We start from the raw sequence: 19,743 nt of genomic DNA, 5'->3' as shown, positions 1-19,743 counted from the left end.
CAGGCTGAATATTCATAGCAAAAGGCTGGTTTTGTTTTGAGGTGTATGGCAACCAAAGAACGAAGCAATTGTTCTAGAAGAGAATATCTACATACAGTATATACAACAGCTACATATGAGGGAGCTATTTCGTTGTACATGGCATTGGCTTATGTATGATCCGTACAGTAATAATTGTGTGAGTCTTGTCATTGCATGCCTTAATGTGAAGAAGAGAGGCTTGTGATGTGTAGGCACATCATAAAAAGGTGAGGAATCTTGACTCTTACACCCACTACAATGCTTTGCCTTCACTTGACCTTGCGTTCACACTAAAGTCACCGTCACTCCCTCTCACTTATATTGTGCCATAGCACATCCTATACAGTATGCATTTGCAATTTTTTAAATAGGATACATTAAGGAAGAATTTGGGAATCCTAACTACCCATATCTAAGATCAATTTGCATTACATCATGACTATCTTGGACTGTATTCACCATTCCGCTATCGTTCATTCCCAATGCTCGTATGAATATTTTATGTGTGTGTTTATAGTCGTTCATTCTTGTGCCTTTTTAATTTAATAAAATTCACGTCTGTATTTCTACACCTCAATGCATTATATGAGTGTTTATAGGCAGGAAGGGAAATTGTTAACCCAATGATGTGAAACTCCGTGTTTATTTGGTCTTAGAGCTATATAACATATCATTGCTCTGGGTTTACTAGCTATACTGATGTAATGAGGTAGTATGCTACCGCTCCACCATATGCAATGATTTTTTTTGCTGATGGCATCCAGCTATTTGCCTTTGTCCTGAATCTAATTTTAGTAGTAAAAAAAACCAGACGCTTTTGAATAAAGAGCGTATTTATTGTATACTGCTCTTTCCTTCCATTAAGTACGTTGCATTGCTATGTCTGAAAATAACATTAGTACTACTCGTTTTTTCAGATCTGACACTTTCTGGAAGCCAAAAGGTTCAGCTTAACCTTCTCTCTAATCTCCACTTCAAAACAAAATATTGTAGACTACAATACCAGTCCAATTAACTAATAATAGGGCTGATTCATGGTTTCCATAGTAACTGCATCTCCATGGTGGAGTGAGGCCTACAGGCTTCATCTGTTTCCACGGTGACATAAATGAGCCTTGTCACTCTTTCACAATGTAGTTTTGTGGTGATATTGCAGCATAATTAATAGACAAGATAATTTAGTAATTACACTCATATCCATACAGCTTAATTATATGATATGCCTTACAGAAGACATGACATTGCCCTTCACTGGTGTAATGATTCTATTATACCTTTATATTTATTTAGCTCTGCTCCCCTTTTGAGCTATACACATAGTATATATTTACATGGTTTGTAGTGTATTTTCAATATATGCACTAGTGGCACATATGTCCAAGATACCAATAAAATCCTGTTTTAGTAATAATAATAATAATTATAATAATAATACAAATACATATATATTTATTTACATATACTTTTGGCATCTCATAGATTTTTCCCTCTATAATAAGACGCCTTCCCCCTGCACTTTCCAATCCATCCTCTGTATAAAAAAAATGTATACCATATGTTATAGGTCTCAGTTATGACATAATGTAGCCTTTTTGGCAGCCATCTATTGAATGTAACATTTTTATTTGGATACTAGTTGTACTACCTGGCTTCGCCCGGGTTAATAACTGTTGTTAACAAAATAGAATGTATTAACAAAAATGTATTCTGCACAAAAAAAAACATAAAACAAATAGATAGAAATGCTTTTTCCCCGTCTGTCTCTTTCCCCGTGTGTCTCTTCCCCATCTGCCTGTTTCTGTCTGTCTCTTTTTTTTGTCTGTCTCTATCTCTGTTTCTTTCCCCATCTGTCTCTTTCTAGGTCTGTCTCTTTCCCAGGTCTGTCTCTTTCCCCGTCTGTCTCCCCGTCTCTTTGTCTGTCTCTTTCCCTGTCTGCCTGTCTCTGTCTGTCTCTTTCCTTGTCTGTCTATTTCTCTGTCTCTTTCCCCATCTCTATCAAGGTCTGTGTCTTTCCCCATCTATCTTTGTCTGTCTCTCTGGCTGTCTCTTCCTTCCCTGTCTGCCTGTCTCTGTCCCTGTCTGCATGTCTGTCTGTCTCTTTCCCCGTCTGACTCTTTCCCCATCTGTCTCTTTCCCCGTCTGTATCTTTCCCCGTCTGTCTCTTTCCCCGTCTGTCTCTTTCCCCGTCTCCCCACTGACATCTTATTACCTCACATATAAGCTTCTTATACTAACAATGTCTTTTGTTCATATAGCAACCAATCACAACTCCTACTAATAACCTGTAGTTCCAGGCTCCATTTATTTTAATGGAGGCATGTTTTTTGGAGAGTAACTGTAAAGCGCGGGGTTAAATTTTCCTGTCAAAACATAGTCTACGACGTTCCCTGGGTCACATGAGGTGTCTGTGCAAAATTTCGTGATTGTAAATGTGATGGTGCGGATACACTTTTCGTTTCACTTTTTTCCCATTATGTAGATAGGGGAAAAATTGATTGGTAAATTGGATCGCGCAGGGTTAAAATTTCACCTCACAACATAACCTATGATGCTCTCGGGGTCCAGATGTGTGAGTGTGCAAAATTTTGTGGCTGTAGCTGCGACGGTGCAGAAGCCAATACCGGACACACACACACACACACTCACACACACACACACACATACACACATACACACACACTCACACACACACACACACACACACACACACACACACGCACACACATACACATACATACACACATTCAGCTTTATATATTAGATTGTAAAAGAAAGCATAACTCTATATAAGAAGTTGAGTAACTTCCTTTTAAAGTTTCTTTCACAAGGCATATTTTGGTCATACTTGCCAACTCTCTCAGAAAATCTCCTTTAGGGCACGCTCACACGAACGTGCAAAACCGACAAGTGTAATGAGAGAAAATCTTGCATTGCACTCGGACCCATGTTAGTCATTGAGGGAGAGTAGTTGGTTAGCTTTTCTCGCATCTAGATTTTGGATGAGAGAAAAGTTGCAACATGCTGCGATTTTCTGCTAGAGCCCTATCACTCACACCCATTCAAGTCTATGGGTGTGAGAGAAACATTGGACTGCACTCGGATGTTATCCCAGTGCAGTGCGATATACACATAGGCTGACAATGAAGGAGATGGGGGATTAACCCCTCCCACCTCCTCGGCAGCACCCTCCCTCAGCTTTACAGCTTTGAACCGATTGCAAGATCGGGTCACAGTTGCATGACACTCGGCTCACGCTCGCAGGAGAGCCTGAGCCGGGGCTCATTAGCATATTGCATCCAATGCTCTCCCATTGGATGCCATACGTTCATGTTAGTCCAACCTTAAGAGTGTTTTCCAAAAATGAGATAAAATGGCCCCATTACATAATTAACCTTGAATGTCCCCCGGGGGGACATTCAAAATAACCAGTTAAACTTCTTTGTCCCCTGGCAGGGGACATCACGCCGATGGGTGGCAACGAATGTCGTCTTCTGCCAATGGATTTGAGCAGATTCCGTTTTCACTACCGAACGCTGGAATAAATATAACTGATGATGACCTATAATAGGTTTTCAATGGGCGAAACAGGAAATTGTATTGGATAGGAAAAGGTTAAAACTGCAACCTGTCCTATTCACTTGTCATGACAGAAGAGCAGTGTTGTAAACATACATACTGTACCTCAGTGAAATATATCTTCTGCTGACTTAGCACAAAGGATTTTTTTTCTCCAGCCTCAGTTCCCAATTAGTGTTGAGTAAATGAGATTTATTTAATTTAATGCCCCAGTCCCATAGCAGCAGCTCACTGAAATATATGTGTTCATGATATTGCTTTTACGACACACAATCCCAAACTGTGTGTCTTCAGACTGCACCCCATTCTGTCACATGACTAGGACGGGCTGCAGGTTGAATTATATCATTGGGCCATTTTATCATCTCCTTGGAGAACCTCTTCAATAAGAGGAGATCATTCTTGACTGCCAGAACGGTGGCAAATCTCCCAGAAAGTATAGCTTCTCAGTAAGCAAATCCAGAAGACTTTTTTTTGTCACAGTCTAGTGGCACATTCCGCATCAGAGTCAGGGAACCGCCATATATTGGACCAATACGTCATATGTCATTAAGGGTTTAATTGTTTCAAATTTTGAGACAATCCCTTTAAAACATTGAAGGTCTAGGTGTAGGAACTATAGCATTGACATAAATATAAGTAAATATGACTTTAGACAACCTTCTGTTATAAATGGACATTATAATTTATACAGAAGAGGGGTTTCTCAGAGTCTATATTCTCCATACAATCTGCATATTGTAAAACACAAGGAGCTGATATGTACTTAAAGCATAACCATGAAAATAAGCAACTTTGTAATATATATTATAAGACAAATTTGTTTTTTCTCTGCCAGAATTGATCAGTCATTATGAAAATTCTCAATTCTGAGATAAAATCAAGAAATATAGATAGAAAGGGTGGAGTTCAGCCTCAAGCGCCTTCGTCTGCCTCTAGCTCCTCCCTCCTCCCGTCATCAAAAAATGTCATCAGTAGCAACTCTCATCTTCTATCTAAGTAATGGGAAAGTCTTCACTGAATACATAATTTACCTCAAAATTTTCATAATGACTGATCAATTCTGGCAGAGAAAGAAGATTATTATTATTATTATTATTATTATTATTTTATTATTAATATTATTATTATTTATTATTACAGTGCCATTTATTCCATGGCACTTTACAAGTGAAAAGAGTATACATAAAAACTAGTACAACAATCATTAACCATACAAAACAGACTGGTACAGGAGGAGAGAGGTCCCTACCCGCGAGGGCTCACAGTCTACAGGGAATAGGTGATGCTACAATAGGACAGAGCTGGTTGCGCAGTGGTGTACTGGACTGCGGGTTATTGTAGGTTGTAGGCTTGTTGGAAGAGGTGGGTCTTTAGGTTCCTCTTGAAGCTTTTCAGAGTAGGAGAGAGTCAGATATGCTGGGGTAGAGCGTTCCAGAGTATGGGGGAGGCACGGGAGAAATCTTGTATGTGATTGTGGGAAGAGGAGATAAGAGAGGAGTAGATCTTGTGAGGATCTGAGGTTGCGTGCAGATAAGTATCGGGAGACTAGGTCACAGATGTAAGGAGGAAACAGGTTGTGGATGGCTTTGTAGGTCATGGTTAATGTTTTGAACTGGAGTCTTTGGGCAATGGGAAGTCAGTGAAGGGAGTGGCGAGGCTGGGGAATAGCGAGGGGAGAGGTGGATTAAGCAGGCCGCAGAGTTTAGGATAGATTGGAGCAGCGCAAGTGTGTTGGAAGGAAGATAGAGAGTATGTACGATGTGTCTGCTAAAATGTGTTACAAAGTTGCTTATTTTCATGTGTACTATTGATTTATTAAATAAAAATGAAAACGACGGTTGCACTTTAAATAATATATTCTGCTAAATTTGACAACAGCATTTTTTTCTTGAATATTAGGAAATATTCCAGCATGTGTTGTCATTTGCATTTGTAGTGTCACCCTGGCCCAGGAGTTTATGAGGTTTCCGAAAAGTCACTTTGGTCCATAATCATTAGGGTCCTGTTGGAGATTTTGCATTTGGCTCCATAAAATTCAAATTATGCTGCCATTAAAGACTGCCTTAATTTCAACTTTGGCAAATTAAGCATAGAATGTACATTGTAGTAGCTGATTGCCTACTTAATGAGTAACATAGCTCCCAACTGTCCCAGATTCAGTAGGACTGTCTCAACTTAAGGGCTCACTCCTCTTGTCCTTGCTCCTCCTCTCAATGCAAGGAATAAATTAACTCCTAGGAAAGAATTAGAAATCAGGAGCTCTTTGCCCATAGGCAGCAGCGCTACCACTGAGCCACTGCCTGTACTAAGGAGAGTAGGAGGATTTGGTAATCTTGACCTATATTGCAGGCAGAGAAGCCAGAAGCAGATTATTCAGGTATATAGAAATATAGATAGATATATACTGTATCTCTATGTAGAAACAAAACGTATTTCCAGCTCACCGCTGTTAGTTCAATGATTTTAGGAGCAGACCACTTGATCCTGCACGAACATCCCAGGTATAGAGATCCAAATAGAAGTAGCAAATTCCAGTAGATCACAGGCAATGGGTGAATTAAAACTTCCTCTGTATTTTCACATTAAAAATTGACGGACGGTATCCACAGAGATACATGAAAATTCATTCAATTTTTCGATGAATTTTCATGTATCTCTGTGGATACCGTCTGTCAATTTTTAATGTGAAAATAAAGAGGAAGTTTTAATTCCCCCATTGCCTGGGATCCACTGGAATTTGATGCTTGTATCTCTATGAAGGTGAAGGGACAAGTCAGAACATTTTGTTCTTATAAAAATACTACTGTATAAATAAATAAGAAAAAAATTACAAAAATTAAAAAAAAAATCATTCCCCCTTGGAATCAAACCAACAGCTTTGAAACAACGTTCAGCAGCCCTAGCTGTTGAGCCACAAACATTGCTGATACCAGAGGGGGATTTCCTATTGTTGAAGCTGCAGTGCAGCCTCTGACTCCACAGCAGATTACACTGGACATAGAGATCCATTGTATAGAGCAGTGAATCTCTATGTCCTGTATTCTAGAGGGAAAGTAAAATATTTTTTTCTTGTAATAAAATTACTAAAAATAATGAAAAAAAATTAGAGAAGTGTAATTTTTATTTTGCCTTTTTTTAAGAAATACTTTGGGAGGTATTCATGTATTACCACATTTTTCCTGCAGTGGCTGCCCACAATTCTACTCTGCCTGGTGAATTGACAGGAGATTTGATTTTGTGACAGTCTGCGTAGGAGCCAGATCACCCTTTTCCCTGTATACACTCTTTCTACATTTTATAGCTCCTGCACTCACACAGGTTCTGCAAAACTTGTTTTGTAAAAGAAAGGGAATTTCATAAAGTGAAAAGAAATAAATTACAGTAGTACAGATAATAATGAATAAGATTAGTATTATCAAGTAGTACATTAAAAGTGTGCAATAAAAGAAACTATTATTCTTTTATTTTTATGAAATTTTACAATACAGCGGCATGTAAAAGTTTGGGCACCACTGGTCAAAATTACTGTTATTGTGAACAGCTAAGCAAATTGAAGATAAAAGGATATCTGAAAGGTAAACAATTAAAGATGACACATTATTTTTGTATTTTAAGCAAAATTCTATATATACAGTATTTTTTCTTTATTTTTTTCATTTTATAATTAACTAAAAAGGAAAATGGGCTGATGCAAAAATTTGGGCACCCTGCATGGTTAGTACCTAGTAGAACCCCCTTTGGGAAGTATCACAGCTTGTGAACGTGTTTTGTTGCCCGCCAAGAGTCTTCCAATTCTTGTGTGAGGGATTTTCATTCATGCCTCCTTGGAAAAGCCTTCCAGTCTGTGAGATTCCTGCGTCGTTTTGCATGCACTGCTCTTTTGAGGTCTAGTCATAGATTTTCAATGGTGTTCAGATCAGGGGACTGTGAGGGTCATTCTAAAACCTTTAGCTTGCGCCTTTTGAGGTAGTTCATTGTGGATTTTGACATATGTTTAGGATCATTATCCATTTGTAGAAGTCATCATCTTTTCAACTGCAGCTTTTTTACAGATGATGTTATGTTTGCATCAAGAATTTGTTGAGATTTCATTGAATCCATTCTTATTTCTACCTGAGAAATGTTCTCCGTGCCATTGGCTACAACACAACCCCAAAGCATGATTAATCCACCCCCATTCTTAATGGTTGGAGAGATATTCTATTACTGAAATTCTATGCCATTTTGTCTCCACACACACATTTCATCATTGTGGCCAAAGAGTTCTATATTAACCTCATCATTCCACAGCACTTGTTTCCAAAATGCAGAATACAAAAATTTCTGGCACTTCCTAATCTTATAGTCTGAACTGGTGCAAACTGAACATAGCATACATTATCAAAAATAGCAGTTGCACTCAAGTAGAGGTAAGGGGAAAAAAACAAAGAGATGTACATGGTGAACATTGGAATATGAAAATGCATTACTGCAAAGAAAACATGAAAAATGTGAAAAATGAGTTATTTTGCAAATGACACGAAAAGAGGCAGAAATTTAGATTAGGACCCAGTTGAGAGTTGTACCTTGGCGTGGTAACTGGGCTAACATAAACTTGGCCAATTTTGTTTGTAAAATAACACATTTTTTTGCCAGATTTTTTGTTCAAATTTTTCATGTTTTCTTTGCAGTAATGCATTTTCACGTTCCAATGTTCACTATATACATCTCTTTGATTTTTCTACTTCCCTCTATTTGCGTGCAACTGCTATTCTTGATAATGTATGCTATGTTCAGTTTGCACCAGTTCAGACTATAAAATTAGGAAGTGCCGGCAATTCTTATATTTTGTATTATGGAGTCATATCCTTTGTCTGTGCACTCCTCCCAGTGACCTCAGGTGTTTTAATTTTTCTTTTGCCACTTCTTCTCTAACCCTTATATAAAGGTCAAGAATGATGTGAAAAGAGGCAGAAATTTAGATTAGGACCCAGTTGAGAGTTATATCTTGGCGTGGTAACTGGGCTCAAGTAAACTTGTCCAATTTTATTTGCAAAATAACTCATTTTTTTCCCAAAAGTGGTTTTCAAATTTTTCATGTTTTCTTTGCAGTAATGCATTTTCAGTTTCCAGTGTTCACCATATACATCTCTTTGTTTTTTCTCCTTCCCTCTACTTGAGTACAACTGCTATTTTTGATATTGTTTTTAAATGCATCAGGTTTGTTTAGATATCCTTTTGCACACTTCTGATGCTGAATTTTATGGTGAGGATGCAGGAAAGGTTTTCTTCTGATGACTCTTCCATGAATGCCATATTTGTGCAGGTGTCTCTGAACAGTAAAACAATGTACCACAACTCCAGAGTCTGCTAAATCTTCCTGAAGGTCTTTTGTAGTCTAGCACTCCTAGTAGAAGCTTTCACAGAAATTTTGCTTGGTCTTCCAGACCATATCTTGACCTCCACTGTTCCTGATAATTGCCATTTCTTAATTACATTTGTAACTGAATAAAGGGCAACTTGAAAACGCTTTGCTATCTTCTTATAGCCTACTTTGCCTCTCCATCATTTTCATTTTCAGAGTGCTAGGCAGCTGCTTAGAAGTACGCATTTCTCCTGGGTTTTTTGGAACAAGGATAGAGGAGTTTGAACTTTTATAAATCTGTGAAATTTGCATAACATGGCCTTTCCTAATGATGATAGTGAACAAGCCGTAACCCTAACAGGCTAATTAAGGTCTGAAACCTTGGTCAAAGTTATCTGAGCACACAAATGTGCAAGGGTGTCCAAAGTTTTGCATCATCACATTTTCCTCTTTGTAATTTTTTAAAATGTAATAGATAAAAATATTTAATCTTCAACTTGCTTAACTGTTTACAGTAACAGTAATTTTGACCAGGGTGCAAAAACTTTTACATGATACCGTATATAAAATACTAGGTAAAACACTGGGTAATAATTGTTAAAACCTTAAAATAAAATTGCTGTTAATGCTATTAATATTTAAGTGTGTTAAATTATAATTTTATCTTGCAATAAAATAAGCACAATTATTATGCAATTACATTAGCAATAAAGTGGTAACTACATAAAATTAGGATTCATATCTAATAAAGTTGATATTAATAGTGTGCAGTTCAATGAACAATTAATACTATGTAATAAAGTTGAGAACCACAAATTAAAAAAAATCTTAGAATAAAATATTATCTAATTGCCAATAAAATTAGCATTTTTAATATCAGAAAACACTTTGCAATAAAATTAGCATGAATATAGAGTGATTTCATTATCATTAATATCAACATAATAAGAACATGCAATTAATGTATCAATATTGTTATTAGTATTATTATTAAGTGATGAGCGAGCACTAAAATGCTCAAGTGCTTGTTACTCGAATCAAGCAGGTTAGATGCTCAGATGGGCTCGACTTGAGTATCGAGTATAATGGAAGTCAATAAGAAACTCGAACATTTTTCTGACAGACGCCACCAGGAGGCCTGGGAGGGCAGGAAAATCATTAAAATGGATTAAAACAGTGCTCAAATGGAATGGGAAAAGCATGAAGAAGACGCCTGGACGCATTGCTGACTCCCAGATGGCTGCTGGAAACAATGTTGTATTAGGCTATGTGCACAAGTTGCGGTTTTATCATTTTTTTAAATGCATTTTTGAGTGCAGGTTTGCCACAAAACCTGATGGGAATCCTGATGCCAGCAAGGTCATGAGAATCCCGATGAGATATGGACCGATTTGTGACTTCCAGATTTGGTGCAGACAATAATCTGCAGCATGTTAATTCTTTCAGCGGTTTTGCAGCATATTTCCACCCATTGACTTCAGCGAAGCCAGTCAAAAACGCTACAACATTTTTTGCAGCATTTTTTGCAGCTGCGTTTGTTCTGCCAAGAGATGATTTCTGCAACCAAAGACCCAATGTGTGTACAAACCCTTACAGTCCTTCTATAGGTATTCTACTGCTGCAACCTAAAAACAAAAATCTTTTTCAGGGCTACAGATCTTCTTTTTCCTATTAATACCAGAAAGTTTACAGGCATATATTATATACCTAATTTAAAATGCACAAGGCGTGCAATAAGGGGCGAGGAAGTGCTCATGCTACTGAAAGTGCACGCAGAGGCCGTGGGCCAGTTGAAACTGTCTGCTGCGGGCGCACAACAAACATGCTCATCCACAAGACCTAGCTTCCTGCCCCGGGGGAGGGGGAGGGTGGGACAAAACTGTAGTTAGAACAGTGTGAACAGGTGTTCAGTTGGATGGCAGATAATGCTACCAGTATGTTTCACAGCACAATCCAGTCTTCTAAACAGTCAAGACTCAGTAGCCAAGAGTCTGGACCCCATAATCATCACCCTGATTCTACTTCCTCCCACAATGGGGAATCCAAGGAGACAAGTGATCCCACAACGAGACACTCTGGGGAGCGCTTTACATCTACATTCATTAATTCTAGCCTCTCGCCCTGCATGTTTCAAGAGGGACATGAGGAGATTGTGTGTATTGATGTATAAAGATTTGAGCAGCCACGATCACAAGAAGAATATGGTGGGGAACAGCAATTACTGTCTCAAGAGGTAGATGATGATGAGACAAAGTTGCCAACAAGTGATGTTGTTAAGTCAAAAAGTCAGGAAGAGGACCAAAGTGTGGAAGTGGAAGACGAGGTGGGTGAACCATGACGTCACTGACCCAACCTGGGAAGGTGCCATGCAGAGTGAGGACTGCAGCACACAGGGATCCCCAGCACCACCACAGGCTGGAAAAGGCAGTGGTGTGGCCAGAGGTAGGAGGCATGTAACTGTTCCTCATAGCACCAACACGTGGCAATTTCCCAATCCAAGGGTTAAGAGATCCCCAGTCTGGTAGTGCGGACTGAAAATTAATGGTAATTTGCACTCTGTGCCATACAAAGATTAGCAGGGGCCTGACCACTACTAGCCTGACCACCACCAGCATGCTTAGGCACATGTCACCAAAGCACCTGAATAGGTGGGACGAACACCTTGGTCCACAATCAGTGTCTGCAGGTGACACCACTGCCTTTTCCCCCATCCTACGTGCTTGCCAATCCCCTGCCAAGTATATAACCGTGAATACCTCCCACCCTACACCAAATCTGATTCTTTGTCACATATATGTGATTTTCCTGAGGAAGGAGAAGGGGTTCTCTCTGAAACGTGTAGAAATAAATGATTATTGACCTACTCCTGGATGTTTTTCTGACTACGGCAGTACGGCAATCATACCCATTCTTCTTCTCCTGGTGTTTGTGACTCGCCCACCCCAGGGCTTTGGGACACCCGGTGCCGGGCCGGACTAGTCCAGGGGTAGTCAGCGGTGGCGGGGCCCGGCTCCGTGACCCTGGCGGGTTCAACTAATATGACGACTGCTGGGGATGGTGATTAATAAAGTTTGTGGAAATAGATATTCGTGACGCCACTTGTGGATTGCGGCTATGGGGCCGCCGCTGCTGGATAGGGCCTCCGGGGCTGATGTAATGGCAGCTGAGATGGTTCTGCTCCCCACAGGTGAAGCGGTACCCCGGGGCAACCGTTGGTACTTATGAAAGTCTATGCAATGGTGGGGGCGGTGCAGGGCCAATCAGGTAGTGTAAAGAACCGACACAAACAGCAGTCTCTTTACCTTCTTTCCTTTTACTTGGCAACTGTTTAGTCCTGGGAGACCGTCACAGGTGGTAACGGTGATCCGGTCGGCCTGGAAGTACCTGGGGTGATCTCCTTGGCCAGTCGAGTATTGAGGCCTACTCCCTGCTCTTTCTCTGCTTCTACAGGACCCTGCAATCTTGGTTTAGCAGTGGCCCTCTTGCTTCTGGGACTTGAGGTACATCCCTTTCCCCGTGTGGTAGGCTGCGCAGGCCCTCTCTGGTGCTTGTCTGCTGGAGTCCACACCAGGCCCCTGTGATGCAGCTGGACCTTCGGGTTCTATATGGGGTCAGGGGACCTGCAGCCCTCCTGCCCGTCGGATTCTGCTACCAGGGAGGGGTTTTACACCCTGGCAACCACAGACTCCGACGTCTGATGTTTTGTTGCGTGCTCTTCTGAGGCGAACAGGTTCTGACCCGTCCTCCTCTAGCGTCTTTTCTCCATGCCTCGCTATGGCTCCTGCTTTCCTGGGTTGAGCTAACCTAGCTCCACACCCCAGCTCACAAGACCGTACTACTCAGCTCCTCTCTCCTTGAACTTCCCCCACAGACTACCTAACTCCTCCCTCAGGTCAGAGCTTAAGGAAGTGCTCCCTGGAACTCCAGGTTTAGAGCTCCCTCTGCTGGCCCGAGGGAGAAACGGTGTTGAATGTTGGTACTTACTGGCCAATAGTCTTCCCCAATTACCTCCAGGCTCAGCATTAACCCTTTGGAGGGGCAACACTGTGCTGGGGCGCCACATTTGCTGTTACATTTGTGAGGCTGCTGTAGCCGTCATTTTGGTAATTTCCAGTTGGTGCTGACTCACACAACCTGCTAAGGTGAGCATTTCCAACATTTTTAATCATCTTTCTCGGATAAAACTCTAGATTGCACTTTTTTATCCTCTAGCTCACTGATGGTTGTCATGGTAGCACAGGGTCATGTGATGACTCCTGTAGCTCACACGACTCACTTCCTGTTTCACCCGACTGAGTGCTGCTTGTAACAAGAGACAAGCATTTCAGCAAACAGAAATGAATGAGCGATCAGGCTGCTGATCCTTATTGCCCTCTAGGGAAACTAGTAAAAAAAAATGTAAAAAAAAAGTTTTAAAAAATTAAAAAAAAAATAAAAGTTCAAATGACCACCCATTCGCCCCGTTGAAAATTAAAGGGTTAAAATAACATAAAGAATATATACACATTTGTTATCGACGCGTTTAGAAATGCCAGATCTATCAAAATATAAAATCAATTCATCTGATCCATAAATAGCATAGCGGCTAAAAAATTCCAAATGCCAAATAGAACTTTTTTTGTCTCTGCAAATTTAGCACAAAATACAATAACAGGCGATCAAAACGAAGCATCTGTGCAATAATGGTACCATTAAAAACGGCAGCTTGAGGGTCAAAAAGTAAGCCATCCCCGAGCCATAGAACCTGAAAAATGAGAACACTACGGGTCGTGGAAAATGGCACAAAAAGTGTGCCACTTTTTTTGGACAAACGTCTGGATTTTTTTAATCCCTTAGATAAAAGTAAACCTATACATGTTTGGCATCTATGAACTCGTACTGACCTGAGGCATCACAATGATACATCAGTTTTACCATATAGTAAACACAGTGAATTAAATATCCCAAACAAAATCATGCAATCACACTTTTTTTGCAATTTTTCCGCACTTGGGGTTTTTTTTGCCTTTTTCCAGTGCACTATATGGTAAAACTTATGGTTTCATTTAAAAGTACAACTTGTCCCACAAACAACAAGCCCTCATATGGCAAGAATGACAGAAAAATAAAAAAGTTACGGCTGTCGGAAAAAGGGGAGCTAAAAAAAGCAAAAACAAACAGAAAATCAGCTTGGGGTGAAGGAGTTAATGCAATTCTTTATTTCTGTCATGAATCTAAGTTTCTTTCTAATAGGGGGTAGACTACTGAAGCACGCTAAACTGTACTGCCCATCAAAAAGCAGTAGACACCATGATTTCAGTTTCCTTTTAAAGCCACCCATTCAATTAAATGGGCACTAGTGATAACTTGAAGTTAGATGATATAGATCGCTGGTTACCAATAGTATTTTCTTACATAGGGCCATATAAGTATATATGGAAGGTAATAGAACATTTGGGTCTTTTTACCTCTGGATGCAGCCAAAAATAGCAGTGAAAAATTTGATTGAACTCCAACAGAACCTTACATTTCATAGAGTCCATTGGACTCTTCATTGTCATCATTGCCCAAAGACTCTGTTTCAAAACACTAACAATGGCATACAAAGCCTAACCTGTCCCCTCCATACATCTGTGACCTAGTCTAGTACTTACATGCATGTAACCTCTGATATTCACCACATCTCCTTCTCTACTTCCCTCTTCTCTCCTCTTCCCACAATCACATACAAGATTTCTTCTGCACCTCAACCATACTCTGAAACTCTCTACCCCAACATATCAGACTCTCACCTACCGTGGAAAACTTCAGGAACCAGAAGACCGACCTATTCAGACACCCTCAGTCCACTATACCACTGCCCGACCAGCTGTACCCTCACCTACTGTATCATTACCCATCCCTGATAGAGTGTGAGCCCTTGCCGGCAGGGTCTTCTTCTCCTACAGTATACCCAGCGTCGGACTGGCTACCGGATGAATCTCCTGTAATGCCAGGCCTGGATTCAGGTACCTGCATTGTACTCCGGAGCTCTCACCTGAGCTCCAGAGTGCAGTCTAGACTGTACCGTGAGCGCCGAGTGATTGATTCCCCAGTGATTGCGATTCAGTTCATGACAGCTGCAGACAGGCCGGGCCGATCTCCGGAGTTCAGGTGAGATCACCGGAGATCACCCCAGCCTGTCTGCAGTGGAATGCAGGTACCTGAATCCCGGCCTGGCATTACTGGGGATCCCTCTGGTAGCCAGTCTGACGCTGAGTATACCAGTCTGTAACTTGTGTTGTTCATGATTATTGTACTTGTCTATGTATGCCTTTTTTCACATGTAAAGTGCCATGGAATGAGTGGTTCTATAATAAATAATAATAATAATAATAATAATAGTAATATGATAGAACAGAAAACTGGAAATGTTTAGGGCAGATGCGAATATAGCCGAACATGTTTACTACTGCAATGTTGTGTTTCGAGGCTGAATCATGTAATGTTAAGTGAAATGTCTGACAAATACGTTGGTTTGTTCTTTATTATTTCCAGCTTTTCTCTGCATACCGGGAATAATTTCAAGCTGGTAACTTTAAATTACTTGGATTTTGTCATTTATGGATTTAGATTCTGTTAACCTGAAGCTGTGCATCCAGCAGATCTGAGTCACCGTGTTTGCAGTTATGCGCTTGGTGAAGCGTTCGGCAAAGCACGTGCTGGTTAACTGAGACTGCTTCAGTGATGTGCAGCAGCCTGCAAAGACGCACAAGTGCCAGGCCGCACACTTGGCTGCACTTGTGCTATCTAGCTCTCTCAGTTGCTTGTTTACTTTGACTCTTTTATTTATCTTTTATCTTTTTTTTTTTTTGCTGATGATAGAGCCTTTAGGTTTAGGAAAATTGCAACGGAGATACCATTAAATGTAGAAAATGAGCTTATACATTTTTGCACAAAGAAATAACAAAATATCATGATTAAAAAAAAAGTACTGTACTTTTCAGACTATAAAATACACCTAACTATAAGATGCAATCAAGCATTAGACATCATAAAGAGGGAAAAATAGATCTCGTTCCAATTATAGCTTCTCTGGCAGCCTATGCTTGCCAAGCTAAAAGTGGAGCTGATAATGGGCCAAAGAGACCCAAATAAAGTCATGAGAAGAATCAAGTGTACACTCTTTGACTTCTGTGGTTTTACATATCAGAAAATAATTTAAAAAAAATCTGTTGGGTAAATACAAAGGTGCTTGAAAGTTTGTGAACCCTTTTGAATAAGACTACATGCACACGCTGCAGTTTATTCTGCACACAAACTGCAACCAAAACTGCAACCAAAACTGCACCTTGTCAGAGAGAGCCTGGAAATGTCCCAAAAAACGCTTGTAATGTAGGTGTGTTTTTGGTGCGTTTTTGTCACTGCGGTTTTTAACCCCTTCACGACCGGCCGATTTTTCGCTTTCCGTTTTTTGTTTCACCATTCTTCTTCCAAGAGCCGTAACTTTTTTATTTTTCAGTCAATATGGTCATGTGAGGGCTCATTTTTTGCGGAACAAGCTGCACTTTTAAATGAAGCCATACGTTTTACCATATAGTGTACTGGAAAGCGGCAAAAAAATTCCAAATGCAGAAAAATTGCAAAAAAAGTGCGATAGCACTATAGTTTTTGAGATATTTTATTCACTGTGTTCATTATATTGTAAAACTGATGTTTGGGTGTGATGCCTCAGGTCAGTGTGAGTTCGTAGACACCAAACATGTATAGGTTTACTTTTATATAAGGGGTTAAAAAAAATCGAAAGTTTGTCCAAAAAAAGTGGCGAATGTTTTATGCCACATTCCGTGACCCATAGCGTTCTCATTTTTCATGATCTATGGCTCAGTGACTGCTTATTTTTTGCATCTCGAGCTGACGTTTTTAACTGTACAATTTTTGATCGCCTGTTATTGCATTTTGCGCAAAAGTTGTGGCGACAAAAAAAAGTAATTTTGGCGTTTGAAATTTTTTTGCCGCTACGCCGTTTACTGATCAGATTAATTGATTTTACATTTTGATAGATCGGGCGTTTCTGAACTCGGCAATACCAAATGTATGTATATTTTTTATTTTTTTAACCCTTTAATTTTCAATGGGGTGAAAGGGGGGATTTAAACTTTTAGGTTTTTGGTTTTTTTAATTTTTTAAAACTATTTTTTTTACTTTTTTTTTTCTATTTTACTAGTCCCCTTAGGGGGCTATAGCGATCAGCAATCCAATATCTCTGCACTATCTGCTGATCACAGCTACACTGCTATAAACAGCAGATACGCTCACTTTCTGCTTCACTCGGCTCCGGGCCGAGTGAAACTGAAAGTAATTTATGTGTAGTACAGGAGTCATCACATGACTCTTTGCTACAATGATAACCACCGGACGTCACGTGATCACATCACGTGACTTCCGGTATTGGCCGGTAAGTAAAAGTTTACCCCGATGCCATTATAATGGCGCTGTCACATATTGACAGCGCCATTTAAGGGGTTAAACTGCATGAGCAGATAAGGATTCTGCTCGTGCCTAGCAGGCACACATCCCAGCTGTGAAATTCAGCTGAGATGTGCGCCGATCGCGGCATGCTACTGCCGGCAGACCGCGGGCAGTAACATTATGACCGCTAGGATGTAATATTACTGCCATCGGTCGTTAAGGGGTTAAAGAAAAAAAACAAAACATGATAGGAAAGGATAATGGATAGATAGCTAGAATAGATGATAGATAGAAAAAATAGAAAGAATAGCTAGATGGATAGATAGATAATAAGAACATATAGAATAGATAATAAGAACGAACATAAAGAATACATAGAAAGAAATAACAGAATAGCTTGATAGAGGGATAGCCAGCTTGGTTAACTTTTTTTGGGGTAAAAAAAATAATATGGGGTCCTCTTCATATTTCATATCCAGCACAGGAACAGCAGCAGATGCAGGCTGCAACCCTCAGCTGTCTGCTGTACCTTGGCTGGTTATGAAAAATAGAGGGGATCCCACACTTTTTTTTTTATTGACTTATTAAAAAAAAATGACGTGGGATCCCTTAATTTTTCTAATACCAGCCAAGGTGCAGCAGACAACTGGGGGCTGATATTATTAGGGTGGGAAGGGCCATCGTTATTTGGCCCTTTCCAGCCTAACAATAGCAGCCCACAGCCACCCCAGAAGTGGCACATCCATAAGATGCGCCAATTCTAGCGCTGGATCCAGCTCTTCCCGTTGCCCTGGTGTGGTAGCAATCAAGGTAATAAGGAGTTAATGGCAGCAGCCCATAGCTGCAACTAAGCCCTACATTAGTGATGTCATGCGTCTATGAGACACCCCACATCACTAATCTGTAAGTGAAAGTAAATAACCTAAAACAGCCAAAAAAAATCCTTTATTTGAAATAAAATAAATAGCCACCCTCTTTCACCACTTTATTAACCCCCAAAACACCCCTCCAGGTCTGAAGTAATCCACACGAGGTCCCACAACGCTTCCAGCTCTGCTACATCCCTGTCCTGTCACAGCCAGCGGTCATACAGCATGGCTGCCAGCTGTGAGTGTGGACAGAGCTGCAGCGATCAGAATAAACTAGGGTGAACCCCTGTCAACACAGCTACGGGTCCCGCAGTACGGCGGGTGTCACAGCAATGACGTCATGGCCAGGTTCACTAAGGTTCAGGCCGCTACTGAAGTGAGCCACGCGATCGGCAGTGCCATCACTCACATGAGTCCTCCAGCTGTGGCTCACTTCAGTTGCGGCCTGATGTGCGCTCACAGGTGGAGGACTCGAGTTGTGACAGCAAACACCTGAGTAACGGCACCGCCGATTGCGCTGCTCACTTCAGTCACTCGGGTGGTTTGCTGTGACAGCTGGAGGACTCAGGTGTTTGCTGTCACAGCTCGAGTCCTCCACTGCTGATAGAACGACTCTCTTCAGTGCTGTACGATGTAGACACGCCCACCGGCGGCTGTGATTGGTTGCAGTCCGACAGCTGTCACTCAGCGTGGAGGCTCACCTGACTGCAACCAATCACAGACGGGGGAGGAGTCAATAGTATGAGGCTAATGAGCGGGTCAGGAAGAAGATGAGAGGTGGGGGAGCAGTGTGACAGCCGGTGAAAGGTGAGTATTACACGGCGCCGACACTGACACTCACGGACATGGGCACGGGCACCACACTGACACTGACACAGCACTGACATGGGCACGACACAGGCACCGATACATGGACACGACACATGGACACCGGCATGTCAAAATCACTCCAACGTTGATTTTGTCATTCTGGAACTAAGTTGGTGAGCTGCGTTTTTGTTGACAAAACCGCAGGTAAAACGCATGCAAAATACATGCCAAACGCACCAATTTGATAGCATGCATTTTTCATTGCGTTTTTGATGCCCTCATTGATTTCAATGGGTGACAAATGTTAACAAAAACGCAAGACAGAATGAACATGCTGCTTCTTTTTTTGTCATAATCTTTTGACAAAAAAAACAAAAAACACTGACAAATAAACTGCAATGTGCGCATAGCAAATCTGACTTCTCATAGACTTTGCTGGGAAGTCAGATGTCAGAAAGTTCTGAGAACAAAACTGCACCAAAAAATGCGGCAAAAATGCGACAAAAAACGCAGTGTGCGCATGTAGCCTAATCATATTTCCGCATAACCTTTTGCCAAAATTTTACCCTTATTCTTTTTTAACCATTCTTTTATAGAATGCCTTATGTGCTTTAGGTCGTTGTCTTGCTGTATTACCCAAGTTCTCTTATGATTCAGCTCATGGACAAATATCCTCAACACGTCAGATTA

At 40.7% G+C, this 19,743-nt stretch overlaps 1 protein-coding gene across 2 annotated transcripts in view; it reads right to left on the bottom strand.

Moving 5' to 3' along the window:
* RALY (RALY heterogeneous nuclear ribonucleoprotein) overlaps positions 1-19,743 on the bottom strand; it is a 325,218-nt gene that overhangs the window by 117,508 nt on the left and 187,967 nt on the right. The gene's annotated exons all lie outside the window — the stretch shown is intronic.

This window comes from Anomaloglossus baeobatrachus, chromosome 5 (assembly GCF_048569485.1).
Source record: "Anomaloglossus baeobatrachus isolate aAnoBae1 chromosome 5, aAnoBae1.hap1, whole genome shotgun sequence".
In the NCBI taxonomy this organism is placed as follows: Eukaryota; Metazoa; Chordata; class Amphibia; order Anura; family Aromobatidae; genus Anomaloglossus; species Anomaloglossus baeobatrachus.
The sequence above is the reverse complement of the archived record's forward strand: the minus strand, read 5'-3'. Positions and strand labels throughout refer to the sequence as shown.